Source organism: Cibotium barometz, chromosome 22 (assembly GCF_041138505.1).
Source record: "Cibotium barometz isolate CiBa-2024 chromosome 22, ASM4113850v1, whole genome shotgun sequence".
In the NCBI taxonomy this organism is placed as follows: Eukaryota; Viridiplantae; Streptophyta; class Polypodiopsida; order Cyatheales; family Cibotiaceae; genus Cibotium; species Cibotium barometz.
Window position 1 is genome coordinate 6,682,309 of NC_141067.1, and position 23,951 is coordinate 6,706,259.

Sequence of the window (23,951 nt, forward strand, 5' to 3'; positions counted from 1 at the left end):
ACCAAAGAGATAGGTGTGAGCTCACGGGATCTATTTGATACATTGTGGTCTCTGTTTACAAGTGGGAATTCAAATGTAAGTCCTAATGAGACAAATATTCAGCCTATGCAGATTTCAAACGACATCATAGATCAGCCTATTTCTGATGCAGATTTACAGGATGTAATTTATGAGGATAGGGCTAAAAATGAGCAGGCTAGAGGTATGCCTAAATGGCTGGTGCAAACCTTGTGATATAGTAAAATTGATGCACCTATGTCTAGTCATACTCGTTCAGGTTTTCAGCATGCCTCTTATGCATCAGATTGTTATGCTTTGGCTGTGTCTAGTATGTGTGAAGAGGAAGAACCTCTTTCATTTGATGAAGCACAACAATCAAAAAATTGATTGGTTGCAATGCAAAGTGAATATGATGCTATAATGAAGAATGGTACATGGTCTTTGTGTGTGATTTGCCTATTGGTAAAAAGGTCATTGGATGTAAGTGGGTTTTTAAGTTGAAATGAAAGCTAGATGGCAGTGTTGATCGCTATAAGGCTAGACCTGTTTGCAAAGGGTTATGCTCAAGAAAAGGGCATTGATTTTGATGAGACCTTTGCTCCCACTTATCATATGACTACCATTCGTAACATTTATGCATTGGCAACTCATAATGGTTGGAATGTACATCAGTTGGACATAAAGATTACGTTCTTGAATGGAGATTTGCATGAGGAGGTGTTTGTATCGTAGCCTCGTGGTTTTGTTCAAAGAGGGCAGGAAAACAAAGTGTGCAGGTTGAAAAAGGCTTTGTATGGTTTAAAGCAAGCTCCACAAGCTTGGTATGAAAAGAAACATGCATATTTGACTGCACATGGTTTTCAGAATAGTCCAACAGAAGCACTTTGTATATTAAACGTGTGGATGATGTACATCTAATCATTGCTCTCTATGTCGATGACATGCTACTTATTACAGGACCAAATGAGAGTCATATTGTTGATTTTAAGGCTGATTTGAATGCCTCTTTTGAGATGTCAGATTTGGGGCATTTGCATCATTATTTGGGGATACAATTTAAGCAGTGTGATGGAGGTATTGCTTTGTGTCAGACAAAGTATATTGAGACATTGTTGTGGAGATTTGGCCTTGAAGACTGCAAGCCTATTGCTACTCCATGCGTCAAGAAAGCTTCGAAGGTGGATGAATGTGTAAGTGAATATGGGGCCTAATCTCATAGGAGCTTTTGATATAAACTTGATAATCACTTTATTAATGGTAATTACCTTTTCTTTTTTCTAATCATATGATAATTTTATTAATCTTTACTTAATCCATATTTTCTAGGCTAATCTAGGCTAATGAGGCTAGCTACTTTCTTTTAGGGTTTAACATTCAAGCCATAAAATTGGTTAAGTAGAACAAAAAAAAATATTTTTCCTCTATTCACCCTAAATGCATAGCATGGTAAAGTTGGCAATCATCTTGGCAATCATCCAATTGAAATTTGAATATCTAAAACAATGAGATACGCACTGAGGTGTGAGTCTAAAATAGGTCACAATACTTGCACTTATAAAGCACCCATAGTAGACTCTTGAGATGATTGAGAGGATTGTTCTTAGAGGATTATTTTCATGTTTTTGTTTCAAGCAGATTGTCAATTTTGTGTATATGGCCTTTGTATTGTCAAAACTCAAACTAAGATGACAAATTGATAGTATTCTAATGCCAATTTAAGATTCTTTATGTAAGGTTCCTCCTCATCCTCTAAAAGATGTATAAGCTCTCTTCTCAGTCCCTTGTAATCATCCCCTATTTCAAAATGCAAGAAAACATTGTTTTCCCTTGTTTTTGGCCTAGAGAGAGAAAATATTTTAGAAAGAGATAATACAAATTTGAGATATTTTTGGATATAAAGTTTCTTCTTATATTTAAGATGAATTCCCCTAAAATAGAAGTTCAAAAAGAATTTTCCAATGTGATTTAGAAATTAATTGGATGTGTTAGAAGAGACCTTAGTCTAAGGGTCCACATTTTCAAAAAAATTTGATTAAGGTCCAAATAAGGTTCTAAAGGTCCAATAGGATTAATCCAAGTGTTGGGATGACAAAAATACAAAGAATAAAAGAAAATCCCCCAAAAATAGTAAATGTTCACATAAGATGAAGAGTTGACTAAGTACTAGGTTTATTAGTTTAAAAAATGAGGTTTAGTAAAAAAATAAATTTTTGACACCTCAGTAAGGAGGGAGGGGACTCATGAAGGAGGCACCTAAATCAAATGATTACTCACATTTTTAATTCAAAAAAATTGATATATTTCATCTCTCCTCTTGCAAACTGGATCAAAAAGGGATCCAAACTGGTCCAAAACTTGTCCAAATTGGATCAAACTAAAGTTGAAAGCCTCTAGAACCTAGTTGGACTTGGTTAGTGGCCTCCCTCACCTATAAATAGACCCTCATTCCTTTATATTTTCATCTTTGTGTATTTACATGCCAATATTATCTTCAAATTAGTGTAATTTTATTATCCCTCTATTTTGCCTCTCCATTGGGAAGCTTTGGAGCTTCACAAATCTTCATCCTCTCTCGGAGATTACCCTATCCATCTTGGTGGCCAAGCTTCTCTTGGGGGCTTCACTTCTTTTTAAAAGAATCAAGCCAAAAACCAAGGGTAAGCCTAAATCCATGGTGTTTTTCAATCTTTTTCAATGGCAATCTTCTTCCCAGCCTCTCTAATGCTTGGGAAGCACTTTAATCAACTGTTTTCTTCTTGAAATCAAGCTTTTAGTGATTCATATTGTTCAAATGGTTTAATGCTAATCTTTTATGCTTAAATATAATATTTTTGATAAGTAAATCTCTCTTTTTGAAAGATTTTTGGTTGGATCCTTGTTAGAAGGATGGATCTTAGTGCTAATAGCATTATCTTAATCAAAACTCTAGGCTTGAAAAGCTAGAGAAAAAGATTAAGTATTTTTATGATTTTAAATCTAGTTAAAATGATGATTAATTCTTTTAAGCTTATTTATGATTAAGAAAAATCATATTAATTAATTTTAAGTTGAAAGAGAGTTATGCTAATATTTTTATAAGTATTTTCATATAGGAATGATAAATGGATATTTTAAAGAATAATCAAGAGGTTTAATTATAATTATGCTTATAATTATGTTTATAATTATGCAATGTATGCATAATAAATTTTTAGTTTAAAAGAGGAATTCCCACCATATTTCATAATTATGTATAAAAATTTACAAGTAGAATTTTGAGCATTCTCAGAAATTACAGTGAAGCTATGGTAAAATTTCACCATTAAAAGAATGAATTTTATTTTTATGCATAAATTTCATAATGCAAAAAGAGGAATTCTCATCATATTCTAGGCGTAAACATTTTTATGCTAAAAGAATGATTTTTGTTACATTTATGGAAAATATTTTTATAGTATTTATGCATAATTATTTAAATAGAGAAAAGAGAAAATTTGTTATATTTATTTTACATGCATAAAAATCTAGATGCAAAAAAAGAAATTCTCATGATATTCTATGTACAAACATTTTAAATACTAAAAGAGGAATTTTTGGCATATTTCAAAACAGGTATATTCATGGTATGAATATACATAAGTATTTTTATTTATTTTTATCAAAAAGAGGAATTTTCATCGTACTTTTAATTAGGAAAATGCGTGAATTAATTTCAGTATTAAAAGAGAAGGTTTCACCATAATTCCATGTAGAAAATTATGGCATATTGATGCCTAGGTCCAAATGGAGAAAATAATATTTTAGAATATTTCTATGAGAATAATTCAATAAAATAATGTGTGCATATTCACAAATGGATCATTGGAGAAAGAATTATCTTTATTAAATTCCATTATTCTCGAATAGAACTATTTATAATTCTATTATGGCCAAAAAAGAATAAATTTTCATAATTTTGGATTTTACCTTTACGATTGGAAATCACAAGTAATTTATCAGATAAATGGAAGAAAAATCCTTATGAAACAAATCTAGGATTAAATCCAAGTAATTCAGGGTTAGACCATGACCACATGGGAAAGGTGGGCCAGTAAGATGCTTGCCCATCTCTCGAATCAGAAATTAAGCAAAACCTTGTGACCATTCCCATTATGGATTATCGGGCTGATTCAGATAAGTTTTTCCTAAGACCTGAAACCATCAAGAAATAAGTTAGAAATTCATTGTAATGGATGGGTGGATTACCGAGATATGAGATTCATGATTTTGATTAAGAAAGTCTAGGTTTTGAGAAAAAGGGTCTTGTGGAATCAAACTCAACAAGAAAATTCTTACTTGAATAGAAACTTTGTTTTTGAAAAAAGAGTGTCTTACGCTAGAATGCTGGAGGAAGCATTTGGCTTATGGTTTAATCTAAGGAGAGTTACGTTGCAACATCTGATGGGGAGTCATCAAAGGACGTCGATCGGCAAAGCCTGCCAAGGTCTTGATCAGCCTCGGTATGGTTAAAATGGTGCGTTTCCGGTACGATGGGCGAGGGCTAACGAAGCGGTCCCTGAGTAAAGTGCTAGGACACCTAAGGAGGATCCTAGAGGGTTCTGACCAGGCGATGCACGGGATCGCGGTTGCTAGGACATCCATGCATATGTCGAGGAAGATATGGATGGACTGACAAGAAATTATTTAAGTGAACTGGAACTTGAAATTGGATCTCGTTGGTTGACTAGCTGGTCTTCAACGGAGAGTCTGGATGACATTTTGATTGTAAAATAATGGATTGGAATTTTGAGGATTATGATGGAAATACTATGGTTTCATCCCAATTTTGCTTTAAAGACAGTTGAATCTGTGAAAGGCAATTTCATATTGGGTGTGTAATTGGTGTGTCTATTTTATATTTTGTTTGAGTACCGACTAGGGGGCCTGTGAACTCTTTTCCCTGGTTTTCGGGACAAAACATAACCAAATTTTTATAAAAAAGAATACCACCAATACAATGGTTGGGCGGTTGGGGTTAGGTTGTGGATCGGTGGAACTCTGCAATAAATTTAGATACGTTCAAGTTACATTAGTTAAAGTCCCAGGAAGATTCATGTTCTATGGGAAAGAATCAATGGCCGTATTCATGTTCTATGGGAAAGAATCAATGGCCGTGCCTCACTTTCAGAGGAAAAAAGCGATGATCTCTAGGAAAAAAGTATGATCTCTATGAACCAAGTGCAAGTCCCTTCCTTGATCTGGCCATGTGACCTACGGGTTCGGTCGGAATAGAAAGGATAGTTAAGGCCTTGACCTGTTAGATAAATTTTTCGTTAGATGATTTTCCTAGTGGAATCGCTCGTGCTTTCTGGGCAAGGGAAGTTTTTTCGGTCTCGATTTTGGAGGAACCACCAGATTAGTCTCTTGTCCGGACATTCGTTGGGTGAGGCCCCAAGTGGGAATCCCTACCCTACGCAAGAGGCTGCTACTTCTGCTGCTAGCACCCCACCGCCGGTGAGGGCAGGGGTCTCAAAGCTGGTATCAGAGCTTTATTGAAAGCTTAAGAATAAAAGATCAAATTTTATAAAAATTTATAATACAATCTTGGAAAAGAGCATTCACATATTGTGTTTTCATTTAGATTAAGTTCATTATTAAATATTTTAATTGATGAATTGGATTTTATAGATGGACGCCCCGTATTTATTTGGTATCCCTGATCTTACTTAAACTCAGGATATGACTGCTTTCTCTTTTGATCATATCCTCTCCTTTGCTAACGACTCGAATGAGCAGGGCAAGGCTCGCTAATCATTTCGAGGAGCTATATTTTCCAGACTCAGCTGGAAGACAGCATAAGTGGTTCGCAGAGGGCAGTATATCTACGCCTCTATAACCAGCGCTAGATGCTGAGGTAGAACGTCTCTTTAGCCATGGTCTTGTTAAGACTAAAGGTGGTTCGTGGTGTTATCCTTTATCATCCCACACTTTGAGATTTTAGGATTTCTTGCTATATTTATAGACTTCTCAGTTGTTTTATCCCCAAGAAGTAAGATTATAGCACCAATAGCAATAAGGGAACAATTGCATCACGGCATGTCCACAGCGCATTATCGTCGTTTCATGCGTATGCAATCGAGGCATTGATTTTCTAGAGCCATGTTGCTCTATGTATATATTGCAAACCAAAAGTAAATAAAGGATATTTTACAAAAATTCCCAATTGTCTACATAATTGTGAAGAACCAGATATCGAGTTTAAAGAAATAGGATCTGTTTTCTTGGACGTATGCTGTAGATCTTTAGTAAGAATGATTACTTGTTAAAAGTAATTATTTTCAAACTTCTTAAGTCTTAGGATCTCGAGACGAAGTCAAATAGAAATTTAACGATGTATCATCTTGGCAGAGTCATGAGACGTACAAAATCATGGCAGACAGCCAGATCCTCTCACGGATGAGGAAGAGCTTGACCCTGATGTTCGCAAGGCTCTTCACAGATCTCAGCCAGGTCCCTTCAAGGGTAAAGGGGAACACTTAGGTGAGGCTTTGGAAAAGTGGATCAAAGCCATGGAAGAATACTTTAATGTCACTGGGTACAATGAAAAAAGTAAGGTTGCTCTTGCCAGGCTAAAGATTGTAGAAACAGCAAGAGTAGCATGGAGAAACCACTGAGACAAATTGTCTGGATCGGAACACCCAAACATGCAATGATCTCAAGACATACCTCAGGAAGAGATTCTGTCCTTCGAGCTTCTTGGAAATTAAGATGAATGAATTCTTGAAGCTAACCCAAGGGAGAAGAACCACGGAGGAATATCACTAAGTGTTCGCTCTCCTCCTCAAATACTCGCCACCGCTGGATGAAGAACAACCTTTGGATACCTGGTAAATAATTCCAAGCCGGTTTCCATGGCTGAAGCAATGCAGATGGCAAAGGATTTTGCCAAGGCCTTTGTTGTTAAGGTCCCGCCGCCAAAGCCAGCTCCCTCGTCCTTCAAAAGGTTCCTAACACAGGGGAGTACTTCCAACCTTCTGCCTCCTAAAAGACACCAAGGACCCAATCAAAGACACCAAAGCCAGCTCCCTCGTCCTTCAAAAGGTTCCTAACACAGGGGAGTACTTCCAACCTTCTGCCTCCTAAAAGACACCAAGGACCCAATCAGAAACCAAGAGATGTGACTTTTCAGAATAGAAGGAAGGCCTTTTCTTCAGAGCACTTTTTCTAGAACTTTGGCTTTTTCCAGGATGCTGCAGAAGGAGAGCTTTGAAGTGAAAACAGGTGTTTCGGTTGTCAAGTTTTTGGGCACCAGCTCTCAAGGATTTCCTAAATCCTTCTATATCAATGGGCCAAGGAAGCCAAGGTCCTAGAATGCAGAGACCAACTCCTTCGTATCAATCCAATCAGGGTCCCCCTCGCCAAAACCAGGGCAAAGAGAGAGAGAGTTCCACCTCAGACTGTAGCAACTAGAGCCACCACAATAGCTGAGGAAGTGGAGGAAGAAAGAGGATAGATTTATGCTACCATATTGAACATCAAGGGTAAAATTATTAGTTCTCAGTCCTTCAGACTCCAACAGAGTACAAGGGTAAGCACTTTAAGCTTTTGATTGATTCAGGCAGTACACATTCTTTTATTTTCCCATGATGTTTACGTAAGTTAGTCCTAAATCAAAAATCAAGGAAACCTATGCCAGTAGAATTGGACATTAGAAAGATTCTTTTCACACACCTTGTGCCAGACTGTATTCAGTTTAATCTAGATGGGAACGTAACAGACTGCCGGTTCAAAGTCATACCCTTAGGAATCTATGACGGAATCCTTAGAATGGATTGGCTCCACAAGAATCAGGCTGACATTCACTGTCTCTCACAAAGGAACCATCTCTTTCCTCGACCTTCACGGGAATAAAGTTCAAGGAACTGGAATTTTTGGATCCCCAATGCTGCAATTATTCAAAGCTTCTAAATTTCTAAAGGGACTCAGAAAGAGGCAAGCTATCTATGTCATTAAAATGAATCCTGTGACAAAAAATTCAAGGCTGAGGAACCAGAGTGGTTAAGTGAGTATGCTGATGTGTTCCGAGAAGAGCTGACTGAGATGCCTCTGGCTCGTGAAGTAGATCATGAGATAGAGCTAACCCCCGGAGCTCAGCCAATAGCCCAGCGTGCATACAAAATGCCAGTTCCTGAAGCCATAGAACTTAAGGAGTAGTTAAGACAACTGCTAGAGCAAGGATTCATAAGACCCAATGTTTCACCTTGGGGTGCACCCCTTCTCTTTCAGAAAAAGAAAGATAGAACGTTAAGACTCTATATTGATTATAGTGGATCAAATCAATTAACAATAAAAAATAAGTATCCTATTCTCAGGATTGATGAACTTCTGGATCGGTTAAGTGGAACCCTTGTTCACAAAGATAGATCTCAAATCTAGATATTACCAGATCAGAATCAAGGATAAAATATCCCAAAGACAGCCTTTAATACTCGCTTATGGGCATTACGAATTCACAGTCATCCCATTCGGATTAACTAATGCCCCAGCAATGTTTAATCGCCTCATGCAAGATATTCTCAGAGAATACTTGGATGATTTTGTTCTTGTCTTCTTTGATGACATCCTGGTATACTCTAAGAAAGCAGCAGATCATGAAGATCATGTGCGTAAGGTCCTGGAGATCCTAAGGAAGCACCAACTCTTTGCAAAAAGGAGTAAGTGTACTTTCTCTGCTGCTGTGACTAGGTAGAATACTTGGAATTCATAGTATCTAAAGATGGGATTTCTCCTGACCCCGCAAAAATCCAAGCAGTCATAGATTGGCTAGAGCCCAAGACGATAAAAGAAGTCAAAGGATTCTTAGGATTAACCAGGTGGTATCGAATCTTTATACCCAGATATCCTCAGATAGCATCCCCTTTGACTAACCTTCTCAAGAAGAGTACCGTATTTCAGTGGACTGCTATGTGTCAGAGTGCTTTTGATAAGCTAAAGACAGTCTTAGTAACCAACCTTGTTCTAAAATTGCCAGATTTTTCCTTACCCTTTGAAGTAGTTATAGATGCCAGTGGTTTTGCCCTAGGAGGTGCTCTTATGCACGAAGGTCATGCAATAGCCTATGAATCCAGAAAACTCAAAACACATGAGAGAAATTATGATGTCCATGACTTGGAGTTACTCTCAGTAGTATATGCTCTAAAGTTATGGAGACATTATCTCTTGGGATAGAGATTCACCTTGATGACAGATCAAGGTCTGAAGTGGATCTTCACCCAAAGGGATCTCAACATGCGTCAAAAGATGGATGCAAACCCTGCAGGAATTTGATTTTGAGATTAAGTATCGGCCAAGGAAAGAAAATGTGGTAGTAGATGCGCTTAGTAGGAAAGCCTCCTTGCCTGATGACAAATCCATTGATCAGTGAAGCAAGAGAGAAAATCATGCAGAACAAATTCTTTGCCCCTATTGCTACCCTACTCATGCAGGAAAGCAAGACTCCTCAAGAAATGGGTCGAGTTCCTAGGTACAAATTGGATGAAGGATGCAAGTATTATAATAATCGGCTATGCATTCCCAATGATGAGGGAACAAAGGGAAAGATTCTTAGAGCCTGATAGCTGGGCATCGAGGGTTCATAAAGACCTACATGTCTATAAAGAAGAGCTTCTTCTGGCCAAGACTCCAAAAGGATGTACTTGATCATGTGCGTCAGTGCTTAATGTGTCAGAGAGTCAAGATGCCAAGAAAGCTGCATCCCCTAGACATTCCACAGATGAAGTGGGAATGTGTCAGTATGGATTTTGTTACTGGACTACCTTCAGTGCAATCAGGTTACAACTCCATTTTTGTGGTAGACCGACTAACCAGTAAAAGAAACCTACACTGCAGTGGATGTTGCTAGAGTCTTCCTCAAGAAGATTTTCATGTTGCATGGCTTACCCAAAAGGATAGTAAGCGATAGAGATCCTAAGTTCACGTCAAGGTTCTGGACTGCATTCTTCAAAGCAATGGAAATTTTCTTAATCTGTTGGAATTAGGGTTGCAGGAAAGCACACAAAGCTTGGAGAAGAAGAAGCAAGAATGCACACAACACACAATGTATTATTGTGTCAATATACAAAAGATAAGTTAGCCCTAGAAGGATGGGCGTATATACAAGCCAAGGGAAAAAACCTCCTAAAGAGGGAAAAAGTGCCCCAGCGGTCCTAAGAGTGTTCACACACATCACTGCCTATATATATATGGCAACAAATCCCCCCTGGGAGTGATGGTGTGAACGAGAGCTGGCACTCATGTATAGGGGAGTGCCATGCCCGAAGTAGATCAGTCCACAAAGGGGAGCAAGCCCAAAGCTTTGCAGAAAGCTTTGAACTTCTCATGAGGAAGCGCCTTTGTGAAAAGATCAGCGAGGTTGTCCTGTGTTGGCACATAGGCCAAGCTGATCTCTCCTGCTCTGAGAGTCTCTCCCTGACATAGTGATAATGCACCTCAATGTGCTTTGTGCGAGCATGAAAAACTGGGTTTCTCGCAACTGCCAATGCACTCTGACTGTCAGTGATAGAGGTGGCAGACTCCTGTCCAACACCCAAGTCAGCCATAAGCCGTCTGAGCCACACACACTCAACCGTAGCTGTGAAAGCTGCCTTATACTCAGCTTCACAACTAGAAGTGGCCACAGTAGGTTGCTTCTTACTCAACCAAGATATGCATGAGCTACCGAGCATGAAACAAAAAACACTTGTGGACACTCTTGTGTCATAGCAACCAGCCCAATCTGAGTCCGAAAAAGCATGTAAATCTGGCGGCAACGATCCCCCCTTGGGATAAAACAACCCAAGATGTATGGTGCCACTCAAGTAGCGAAAGATGCATTTAACTGCCTTCCAATGCTGAGACCCTGGGCTATGCATAAACCTGCTCACCTATGAGACTGCAAACTGAATGTCCGGCCTCGTAATGCATACATAAATGAGGCAACCAACAGCTGTTTGATAAAGTGTGACATCAAAGTGATCTCCAGCATCATGAAGACTCAACTTCAAACCTGTCTCCATTGGAGTAGCAATAGGCTTGCAGTCTTCAAGGCTAAATCTCCGCAACAATGTCTCAATATACTTTGTCTAACACAAAGCAATACCTCCATCACACTGCTTAAATTGTATCCCCAAATAATGATGCAAATGCCCCAAATCTGACATCTCAAAAGAGGCATTCAAATCAGCCTTAAAATCAGCAATATGACTTTCATTTGGTCCTGTGAGCAGCATGTCATCGACATAGAGAGGCTACGATACATACACCTCCTCATGCAAATCTCCATTCAAGAACGCAGTCTTTATGTCCAATTGATGTACATTCCAACCATTATGAGCTGCCAATGCACAAATGCTACGAATGGTAGTCATACAATAAGTGGGAGCAAAGGTCTCGTCAAAATCAATGCCCTTTTCTTGAGCATAACCCTTTGCAACAAGTCTAGCCTTATAGCGATCAACACTGCCATCTGGCTTTCGTTTCAACTTAAAAACCCACTTACATCCAATGGCCTTTTTACCAATAGGCAAATCACATAAAGACCATGTACCATTCTTCATTATAGCATCATATTCACTTTGCATTGCAGCCAACCAATTTTTTGATTTTTGTGCCTCATCAAATGAAAGAGGTTCTTCCTCTTCACACATACTAGACACAGCCAAAGCATAACAATCTGATGCATAAGAGGCATGCTAAAAACCTGAACGAGTACGACTAGATATAGGTGCATCAATTTTACTATCACGCAAGGTTTGCACCAGCCATTTAGGCATACCTCTAGCCTGCTCATTTTCAGCCCTATCCTCAGAAATTACATTTTGTAAATCTGCATCACAAATAGGTTGATCTATGATTTCATTTGAAATCTGCATAGGCTGAATATTTGCCTCATCAGGACTTACATTTGAATTCCCACCTATAAATAGAGGCAACAGTGTATCAAATACATTTCGTGAGCTCACACCTGTCTCTTTGGTACATGATAACAAAGGCTGCATAGCATCTTCCACAAGAACAACATCTCGACTAATCAAGATACGCTTTGACTGCGGATGATACAATCTGTAACCCTTGCTCTCAGCACTGTAACCAATAAAAATGCATTTGACAGCCTTATCATCCAATTTTTTGCGTTGTTGCACAGGCACTAAAGCATAGGCCAAGCAACCAAAGACATGCAAGTGACCAATAGAAGGCTTCCTGCCATGCCAAGCTTCGTATGGAGTAATAGACTGCAAGGCCTTAGTGGGACACCTGTTGAGTACATATGCAGCACACATGATAGCCTCAAGCCAAAATGCATGTGGCAAAGCTTGGCTCTTGACCATACATCGTGCCATCTCCATAAGTGATCTATTTTTCCTCTTAGCAACACTATTTTGCTGAGGGGTATACGGCACTGTACATTGGTGTTTTATCCCACGACTAGCCAGAAATGCATCAAACTCTTTAGACATGTACTCCCCCCCTCGATCAGAACGGAGGGTGCCCACAGTACAATTGGATACATTTTCAACCATAAGAAAAAACTGTTTGAAGCACAAAAACACTTCGGACTTTACCTTCAGTGGATATACCCATGCATGCCTTGAGTAATCATCAATGAAAGTCAAGAAGTACAAGTGTTTACCAAATGACGGAGTTTGCATAGGCCCACATACATCACTATGTACAAGTTGCAATTTGCGAGTGGCCCGCACAGAACCATCCTTTGGAAATGCAGAACGCTGCATTTTGGAAACGCAGAACGCTGCATTTTGCACAAAATACAGCCTTCACAAACATGTTTCAATGGTGCCTCAAGAGGGAGCAATGAAGCAACCATATCAAATTTCTGCAAATGCAACAAACTACAAAGTTCAGATGACTAAAACGAGCATGCCATAGTTTTGCATCTAAAACTGCCTTTTCATCAGAAACTGCATTTGTTGAATCTTCCACACACTTGTCATAAGAATTGAGCCTATACAGCCCACAAAACAAGGTGCCAGATGCAATAATCGTATCACCAGAAGTCAAATCATGAACAGTACATCTGTCATCCACAAATTTGACTACAAGTCCAAGTCTAGCAAGCCAGACAATAGATTCTTCTTTATCCCTGGCACATACAAAGCATCTGAAAGTGTGAAAGCGCTGCCATTTGTAGCAGTAAGCATAATTTTACCAACGCCCTTCACTGGGTAAGAAGCATTATTGGCACATGTGACAGTATTCCCATTAGAGACAGCCTCAAGACAAGTGAACATATCACGATGCGAGGTAATGTGCTTTGTAGCACCACTATCAAAATACCATACATTAGAGTCAACAGAAACTACCAAACGTGCATCATGTACAGATGGGTCATACTGGCAATACACGCTAAATGCCCATTTTGTATCTTGCACAACATTTGCAGAATCTACATTTGTAGAAGCATCCGCTATTGTGGCTACATTTGACTCTTTCTTCTTTGCCTCTTTAGCCTTTAGCTTAGGGCAATTCTTAATGACATGATTATTTGCCTTACAATAGTTGCACCTGGTCTTTTTATTGCCTTTATCAAGAGCCTTCTCAGACTTATTGTTGCTACCTGTGGAAGGAGAAGAAGTTACAGACCTACTAATAGGAGAAGAAACAGTGGAAGGGGCTGCCTTACCACTTCTTCTCTGCTGCCTGGCCCTGTTTTGCCTGGACTACGCTTCTTGCAAGAGCTTGTTGACTAAAGTATCATACTTGACAGCATCAGGTCTGTCCTCAGTAAGAAGTCTCCATGTAGAAGCAAAAGTCTGATATGTCTCAGGTAAAGCATCAAGAACAGTCTACACAAGAGAATGATCAGGAATAATCTCACCTGCAGAAATCAACTATTCTTTGAGATCTTTAATCTCAGCAAGAAAAACATTCATGTCATCATCTTCCTGCATAATCTTCAATTCTAGCTCTTTACGCAGGTAAGAGATTTTTGCCTCGTTACGACTTGCATACAAACCAGCTAGAATATCCCAAGCCTGTTTTGTTGTTTTAGCTAAACGAACATGTGGGGTGATGTTATGTTTGACAAAAAGTGCAATCAAGGCATGAGCCTGCGCATCTTTACCATCCCAAAACGAGCTTGTTTAGCAGTGGGTAAAACAGCAGCAACAGTAGAGCTGCTAGAACCTGCAACATCCTTAATAGATCCTACATCCAAAGAACCTGGACGTACATCCATACCCTGCACAATGTTCCACACTCCTTTTGCAACCAAAACATGCTGCATCATATATGCCCAAAGTGGGTAGTTGCTGTCTCCATCCAGTTTGTCTTCCAGCAGACAACATGCGAAATACATCATTGTTGTTATCAGCCATGGCCACTGACTGAAATTGATGCAAAAGCTACCTGTAATGAAGCAAAGACTGAACAGAGAACAACTCGTGCTATGTAGCACGGTCCATAATAGAATACATATGCGTGTTTTGCAGAAAACTGCACTGTCAAAATTTCTACACAAAATGACGAAAACACCTGTGCAGAACTTGAAATGCAAAAACGGAGCCCGAAACGACCTCAGATGCGATTTCTGAGAACGCTATGCCCTACGGGCTTATTTGCAGAGTATAGGGACCTGCAAGCGCTTGCGAAAGCTCACCTCAATCGGAGAACGTGAGTCGAAGGGTGTTGGCGGTGTAGCGCTGGGAGCCGATGCCTGCTCTGATACCAATTGTTGGAATTAGGGTTGCAAGAAAGTACACAAAGCTTGGAGAAGAAGAAGCAAGAATGCACACAACACACAATGTATTATTGTGTCAATGTACAAAAGATAAGTTAGCCCTAGAAGGATGGGCGTATATACAAGCCGGGGGAAAAAACCTCCTAAAGAGGAAAAAAGTGCCCCGGCGGTCCTAAGTGTGTTCACACACATCACTGCCTATATATATATGGCAACAAGATCTCAGTAGTACAGCCTATCATCCCGAGACAGATGGTCAGACTAAAAGAGTGAATCAAGTAATAGAAGATATTCTTCAATCATGCTATGGTAGGGAACCCAAGAAGTGGTTAAGCTATTTGCATCTGGTTGAGTTTGCTTATAATACCTCTTATCACCGAAGTATCGGGATGAGCTCTTTCAAAGCTCTGAATGGACAAGATTGCCTGACACCATTAATATGGTCCGACCCATCGTCGAGATGTCCAGACATATGCTTGATGAAATGGAGTAGCAAATGCAATCAATCAGCAAAGATATTAAGGCTACCCAGGATAGGCAAAAGCAATATGCTGATAAGAAGAGAACAAAGGGAGTGTTTGAAGAAACAGATATGGTCTTCATTCGAGTACGACCCAAAAGAAGTTCTTTATCTCTAGGGAAGTACAAGAAGCTCTCTCCTCCCAGATACTGTGAACTGTATGCCGTTACAAAGAAAATAAGAGATCTAGCCTATGAACTTCTTCTACCTCCCCATCTCAAAGTACATAATGTGTTCCATGTTAGTTTACTTAAAAAGTATCTACCCAGCCCGAGTCATGTGATGCTGGATGAATGAACAATTGATTTCTCTGACTCAAGGCGAGATGGTACTCCAACCTGAAGAAATCCTTGATGTTTAGGAGAAGGCTCTCAGGAAAGAGTCCTTAGAGAGTTTTTGGTCAAGTGGAAGTTCTACCCTTTAGAGGACGCCACTTGGGAGAAAGAAGAAGAGCTGGTAAAGGACTACCCCCACTTTGCGAGATGAGGATATCTTACGTTTTTCAAGGGAAAGAGGATGTAAGGTTCCTCCTCAGCCTCTAAAAGATCTATAAGCTCTCTTCTCAATCCCCTGTAATCATCCCCTATTTTAGAATGCAAGAAAGCATTGTTTTCCCTTGTTTTTGGCCTAGAGAGAGAAAATGTTCTAGAGCGATATAATACAAATTTGAGATATTTTTGGATACAAAGTTTCTCCTTATATTTAAGATGAATTCTCTTGAAACAGAAGTTCAAAAAGAATTCTCCAATGTGCATTAGAAATTAATTGAATATGTGTATTAGAGACCTTAGCCTAAGGGTCCACATTTTCAGAAATTTTTTATTAAGGCCCAAATAAGGTTCTAAAGGGCCAATAAGATTAATCAAAGTGTTGGGATGACAAAAATAAAAAGAATAAAAGAAAATCTCCCAAAAATGAGTAAATGTTCACATAAGACGAAGAGTTGACTAAGTATTAGTTTTATCAGTCTAAAAATGAGGTTTATTAGTAAAAAAAATGAAATTTTGACACCTCAGTAAAGGAGGGAGGGGGATCATGAAGGAGGCGCCTAAATCAAATGATTACTCCATATTTTTAATTCAAAAAAGTTGAGATATTTCATCTCTCCTCTCTCCTCCTGCAAACTGGATCAAAAAGTGAGCCACCAAACTGGTCCAAAACTTGTCCAAATCGGGTCAAACTAAAGCTAGAAGTCTCTAGAACCCCATTGGACTTGGTTAATGGCCTCCCTCACCTATAAATAGACCTTGATTTCTTTGTATTTTCATCTTTGTGTATTTAGATGCCAGTATTATCTTCAAATTAGTGTGATTTTATTATCCCTCTATTTTGCCTCTCCATTGGGAAGCTTTGGAGCTTCACAAATCTTCATCCTCTCTTGGAGATTACCCTCTCCATCTTGGTGGCCAAGATTCTCTTGGGGGCTTCACTTCTTTTTAAAAAAATCAAGCCAAAAACCAAGGGTAAGCCTAAATCCATGGTGTTTTTCTATCTTTTTCAATGGTAATCTTCTTCCCAGCCTCTCTAATGCTTGGGAAGAATTTTAATCAATGGTTTTCTTCTTGAAATCAAGTTTTTAGTGATTCATATTGTTTAAATGGTTTAATGCTAATCTTTTATGCTTAAATATAATATTTTTGATTAGTAAATCTCTCTTCTTGAAAGATTAATCATCTTTTTGGTTGGATCCTTGTTAGAAGGAAAGATCTTAGTGCTAATCTCATTATCTTAATCAAAACTCTAGGCTTGTTTGACAAGCTAGAGAAGAAGATTTAAGTATTTTAATGATTTTTAATCTAGTTAAAATGATGATTAATTCTTTTAAGCTTGTTTATGATTAAGCTTGTTTATTATGATTAATTCTTTTAAGCTTGTTTATGATTAAGAAAAATCATATTAATTCATTTTAGTTGAAAGAGAGTTATGCTAACATTTTTGTAAGTATTTTCATATAGGAATGATAAATGGATATTTTTAAGAATAATCAAGAGGTTTAATTATAATTTTGCTTATAATTATGTTTATAATTATAATTATGCTATGTATGCATAATAAATTTTTAGTTTAAAAGAGGAATTCTCACCATATTTTGTAATTATGTATAAAAATTTACAAGTAGAATTTTGAGCATTCTCAGAAATTGCAGCAAAGCTATGGCAAAATTTTACCATTAAAAGAATGAATTTTATTTTTATGCATAAATTTAATAATGCAAAAAGAGGAATTCTCATCATATTCTAGGCAGAAACATTTCTAAGCTAAAAGAATAAATTTTGTTACATTTATGGTGAATATTTTTATAGTATTTATGCATAATTATTTAAATAGAGAAAAGAAAAAAATTTTGATATACTTATTTTACATGCATAAAAATCTAGATACAAAAAGAGAAATTCTCACGACATTCTATGTACAAACATTTTAAATACTAAAAGAGGAATTTTTGGCATATTTCAAAATAGGTATATTCATGGTATGAATATACATAAGTATTTTTATGTATTTATCAAAAAGAGAAATTTTTATTATACTTTTAATTAGAAAAATGCATAAATTAATTTCAGTGTTAAAAGAGAAGGTTTTACCATAATTCCATGTAGAAAATTATGGCATATTGATGCCTAGGTCCAAATGGAGAAAATAATATTTTAGAATATTTCTATGAGAATAATTCAATAAAATAATGTATGAATATTCACAAATGGATCATTGGAGAAAGAATTATCTTTATTAAATTCCATTATTCTTGAATAGAACTATTTATAATTTTATTATGGCCAAGAAAGAATAAATTTTCATAATTTTGGATTTTACCTTTACGATTGGAAATCACAGTTAATTTATCAGATAAATAGAAGAAAATTCCTTAGGAAACAAATCTAGGATTAAATCCGAGTAATTCAGGGTTAGACCATGACCACATGAGAAAGGTGGGCCAGTAAGACGCTTGCCCATCTCTCCAACCAGAAATTAAGCAAAACCTTGTGACCATTCCCATTTCTTCAGTACGAAGAATGGATTACCGAGCTGATTCAGAGAAGTTTTCCCTAAGACCTGAAATCATCAAGAAATAAGTTAGAAATTCATTGTAATTGATGGGTGGATTACCGAGATATGAGATTCATGATTTTCATTAAGAAAGTCTGGGTTTTGAGAAAAAGGGTCTTGTGGAATCAAACTTAACAAGAAAATTCTTACTTGAATAGAAACTCTGTTTTTGAAAAAGGACTGTCTTACGCCAAAATGCTGGAGGAAGCATTTGGCTTATGATTTAATCTAAGGAGAGTTACGTTGCAACAGCTGGCGGTGAGTCATCAAAGGACATCGATCGACAAAGCCTGCCAAGACCAACCTCGGTATGGTTAAAATGGTGCGCTTCCGGTACGATGGGCAAGGGCCGACGAAGCGGTCCCTGAGTAAAGTGCTAGGATACCTAAGGAGGATCCTAGAGGGTTCTGATTAGGCGATGCACGGGCTCGCGGTTGCTAGGACATCCATGCGTATGTCGAGGAAGATATGAATGGACTGACAAGAAATTATTTAAGTGAACTGGAACTTGAAATTGGATCTTTTTGGTTGACTAGGTGGTCTTCAACAGAGAGTCTGGATGACATTTTGATTATAAAACAATGGATTGGAATTTTGAGGATTATGATGGAAATACTATGGTTTCATCCCAATTCAGCTTTAAAGTTGAATCTATGAAAGGCAATTTCATATTGTGTGTGTAAGTGGTGTGTCTATTTTATATTTTGTTTGAGTACCGACTAGGGGGCCTGGGAACTCTTTTCCCTGGTTTTCGAGACAAAACATAACCAAATTTTTATAAAAAGGGATACCACACCAATACAATGGTTGGGCGGTTACGGTTAGGTTGGATCGGTGGAACTCTGTAATAAATTTAGATACGTTCAAGTTACGTTAGTTAGAGTAAGTGCCTGGAAGATTCTTGTTCTATGGGAAAGAGTCAACGGCTGTGCCTCGCTTTTAGAGGAAAAAAGCAATGATCTCTAGGAAAAAAGTGATGATCTCTATGAACCAAGTGCAAGTCCCTTCCTTGATCTAGCCATGTGACCTATGGGTTTGGTCGGAATAGAAAGGATAGTTAAGGCCTTGACCCGTTAGATAAATTTTTCGTTAGATGATTTTCCTGGCAGAATTGCCCGTGCTTTCTAGGCGAGGGAAGTTTTTCCGGTCTTGGTTTTGGAGGAACTGCCGAACTAGTCTCTTGTCCGCACATTCATGGTGGGTGAGGCCCCAAGTGGGAAGCCCTGCCCTACGCAAGAGGCTGCTACTTTTGCTGCTAGCACCCCGTCGGAGAAGCCTGCACGGTGAGGGCAGGGGTCTCAGAGCTGGTATCAGAGCTTTGTTGAAAGCTTAAGAATAAAAGACCTGAAATCATTGAGAAATAAGAGAAATTCATTGTAATTGATGGTGGGTGGATTACTGAGATATGAGATTTGTGATTTTCATTAAGAAAGTGTAGGTTTTGATATAAAGGGTCTTGTGGAATCAAACTCAACGAGAAAATTCTTACTTTAAAATTCTTACTTTCATAGAAACTCTGTTTTTGAAAAAAGACTGTCTTATGCTAGAATGCTAGAGGAAGCATTTGGCTTATGGTTTAATCTAAGAAGGAGAGTTATGTTGCAACAGCTGGGTGGGGAGTCATCAAAGGACGTTGCTTGCGGCAAATCCTACCAAGGTCTTGACCGGCCTCGGTATGGTTAAAATGGTGTGCTTCTAGTACGATGGGGGAGGGCCGATGAAGCGGTCCCTGAGTGAAGTGCTAGGACACCTAAGGAGGATCCTAAAGGGTTTTGACCAGGCGATGCACGGGCTCGCGATTGCTAGGACACCCATGCATATGTCGAGGAAGATATGGATGGACTGACAAGAAATTATTTAAGTGAACTGGAACTTGAAATTGGATCTTGTTGGTTGACTAGTTGGTCTTCAATGAAGAGTCCGGATGACATTTTGATTATAAAACAATGGACTGAAATTTTGAGGATTATGATGGAAATGTTCAATGCACTTACCCTAGTTGTTTGATGAGGGGCACACTGAAGACTAATGCATCAAGAAATTTAGAGCACAAACAAGTAGGAGGGGCCTTTTTCCCACCCCTGGCCCTATCAAACCATAGGCGTGAGAATGAGAAACCTCCTAGTCCTAGTTTTACTCTTTTGCAAAGGGGTGCATCACCTAGTGGGGCTCAAAATTCTAACCAAGCATCTACTTCCCACGGTGATCCTTCCATTCATATGATTGATGTTATGCCACCATATGTTGGAGCTATTACATAAAAGGGGAAGGAGAAAGTAGTTGAAGAACCCTCTCCACAGCCCTGAAGCCTCTCCAGTTTCGCACCCACCCACCCATGTTGCAGATCATGTTGCTCATCCTCGTGCCACACCTCATTCATCCAAAGTTCGTGCCTTAAATCGAGTGGAGCTTACCATGTCCCTTCCTCAATACCTTCTTACTTGCCCTAGTGGCCGTTCCTTATTACAAAAATATTGTCATGAGTTGAGCTCTTCTTGTGCTGTTGCTCCTACTTTACCTACTATGCATAAAGTGGATTACTTGTTGGCCGAGAAGGAGTGCCCACGGGTGGAGTGCCTTATCCATGATCTGGTTTTGCCCCATGCTATTGTTGATGGGGGATCTAGGGTAAATGTTCTTAGCTACACTATGTTCACAAAGCTTGGCCTCTCTTTTAATGGAGTCCCTATCTCTGGCCTTCATATGGGAGACCATCGTTCGGTGAGAGTAGAGGGCCATGTCCAGCATTTGCCTATCACTGTGGCTAGGATGACGGTGGAGATTGATTGCTATGTGTTGCAACTTAGTCCAAGTTCTAGTCAATATCAGTTGTTGCTTGGGCGGCCTTGGATTTGACAAGTTGACTATGTGATTGATATCCCTAGAGGGCATCTTCTCCTAGGGTGGGGTTCCTCTCGTGTGATTATACCTGCTTATCCTTCTTCTATTGAGAGTCAGGGGGTGACTAGTGATGTAGAGAGTGATGGAGATGATGAGGTGAGCTCGATTTCCTCCTATTCCCCTACGGTGTACCTTACCTACCTTGACTCCATTGAGATTACCATAGATGATGAAGAGGAGACTCCACCTTTGGCCCGTGCAGAGGATACTATGAGTGTGCCTATAAAAGGAGAGGATAAAGTGGTTCTTGTGGGAGCATCTCTAGAGCCTACTTTGAGGGACCAAATTGTGACTTTATATAGGGAGTATGCTGACATTTTTGCCTGGGGTTATACTAAACTTAAGGGTTTTCCTCCTGAGTTAGTTGTGCATTGCATCCCTTTGAAAAGGGTTTTCCTGAGTTAGTTGTGCATTGCATCCCTTTGAAACCAGGTGCTATTCCAGTGCGCCAGCACCAACGTCGTTTGCCTGAGTACTATCGTGAGGGGGTTTACATTGAAATTAAGAAACTTTTAGAGGCTAGTTTGATATTTCCTATTGATAACACTGAGTGGATGTCCCCAATCGTTGTAGTTCCTAAGAAAAATAAGCAATTATGCATATGCGTGGACTACAAGTAACTTAATAAGGCTACTATTGAGGACTATTACCCTCTGCCTTTCATTGACCAGATTTTAGATTCTTTAGCAGGGAAGGAGATTTATGCCTTTATGGATTGTTTCTCATGCTATAATGAGATGGCTATTGCTGTAAAGGATAAGCTTAAAACAACCTTTACGAGAATATCTTTGGAACATATGCATACCATGTCATGCCATTTGGTTTATGCAATGCACCATCTTCTTATCAAAAATACAAGCATGAATGTTTTCAGGATGATTTGATTGATTTTCTCAAAATTTTCATTGATGATTTAGGGGTGGGTACTTCAAAAGACAAACTTGTTCCTTCCCTAGCCTATGTGTTTCGCAAATGCAGGGAAAAATCAATCGCCTTAAATGCAAAAAAGTGTGTATTTGGTGTTGCATATGGCATTCTATTAGGTCATCTTATTGGGCAACATGGCATTGCTATATGGATCCTCAAAAGGTTGAAGCTCTTCTTGCATGTCCACCCCCCACTACTGTTTGGTTGCCAAGTGCGCGGCTTTCTTGGAGCTGCAAAACATTATAGCCGTTTTCTTAAAGATATGGCACATTTTATCCTACCTTTGAACTCTCTTTTACGGGTAGAGCAAAAGTTTCATTGGGATGATCCTCAACGTGACTCTTTTTCTTCTCTTGGCATTCACTACTGCCCCTATTCTTAAACCCCCTCATGCATCTAAACCATTCCATTTGTTTTCTTCATACTCCCATTATGTTCTTTCTTCTTGCATTGCACAAGCATATGAAAAGAAATTTCACCCTGTTGCATATTATAGCCAAAAATTAAAAGATGCTGAAACATGCTATATTTGGGCTGAAAGGGCAACTTTATGCATTACAGAAAGTGCTGAAAAATTTTGCACTTATCTTTCTATTTAGCATACTATCATATATGTTTCCCCAAAGATTCGCTAAGGTTGTTATTGAATAAGCTTGAGCCTCCTGAATGTCTTATGAGCTGGATAGTTGAGTTACAAGCCTATGATTATGAGTTGAAATCTAAACCTTCTGCTTTGCAAAAGCTAGTTGATTGCCTTTCTGATTTATCTCCTAGGGATTTGGGTGAGCCTGATGAGCCTACAGTTGACCTTTTTAAGATTGAGCTTTCTCAAGAGTGGTATGATAACATTGCCCATTACTTGTCCACTCTAACTTTTCCTCCTGAAATGAATAAGGCTGAGAAGAAACGTTTAGTGACCCATGCTAAAAAAAAATTCTATTATTGAGGGGGAACTTTATAAAAAAGGGTTTTGAGGGTGTGTATCGTCGTTGTGTACACAAGGAGGAGATACCCCATATCTTGCAGGAGTGTCATGATTCAGGTTGTGGGGGACATTTTGCGGGTAAGCTCACTGTGCTTAAAATTTTGCGAACAGGCTATTGGTGGCCTACTGTGTTTAAAGACTCCTTTGAGTGGTGTAGAAAGTGTGATATTTGCCAGTGTGCAACACGTTTGGAGAATCGTTTATGACCTAATAATCCCATATTGGCTGCCTTACCCTTTGAAAAATGGGGCATAGACTATGTTTGGCCTATAGCACCTACCTCTAAGCATGGGAAGTCCTACATTATTGTAGCCACTGATTACTTTACGAAGTGGTCAAAAGCTCTAGCAGTGTGAGGAAGGATGATGCACGTACTACTGCTACATTTTTGAATGAGCGTATCATTTATCGCTTTGGAGCACCTGGGGAACTTGTTTCTGATAGGGGGACTCACTTTCTTAATGATGTGGTAGAGGTACTCACTTCTTATTTTGATATTCGGCATGATAAGACTACTCCTTATAAGCTGTCTACCAATGGGCAAGTTGAGAGTACCAATAAACTTTAGTGACTATTTTGAGGAAGAGAGTTGATATTAATAAGAGGGATTGGGATGAGAAATTGTCAACAGTAGCAGCTGTTTTGGCTTATAATACTACATTCAAAGAAGCTACTGGTTTTGCTCCCTTTTCTCTTGTTTATGGCCAGGAGTGTGTTATCCCTATTGAGCATGAGCTTGCTAGTTTGAGATTTCTTCATGCACATACCTTACCATTTGAGGAGAGTCTTCAAGAGAGGTTGGGTACCCTAGAGCATTTGGATGAGTGGAGAATGAGAGCTTATTTACATCAAGAAGTTGCTAAACATAAGGCAAAATA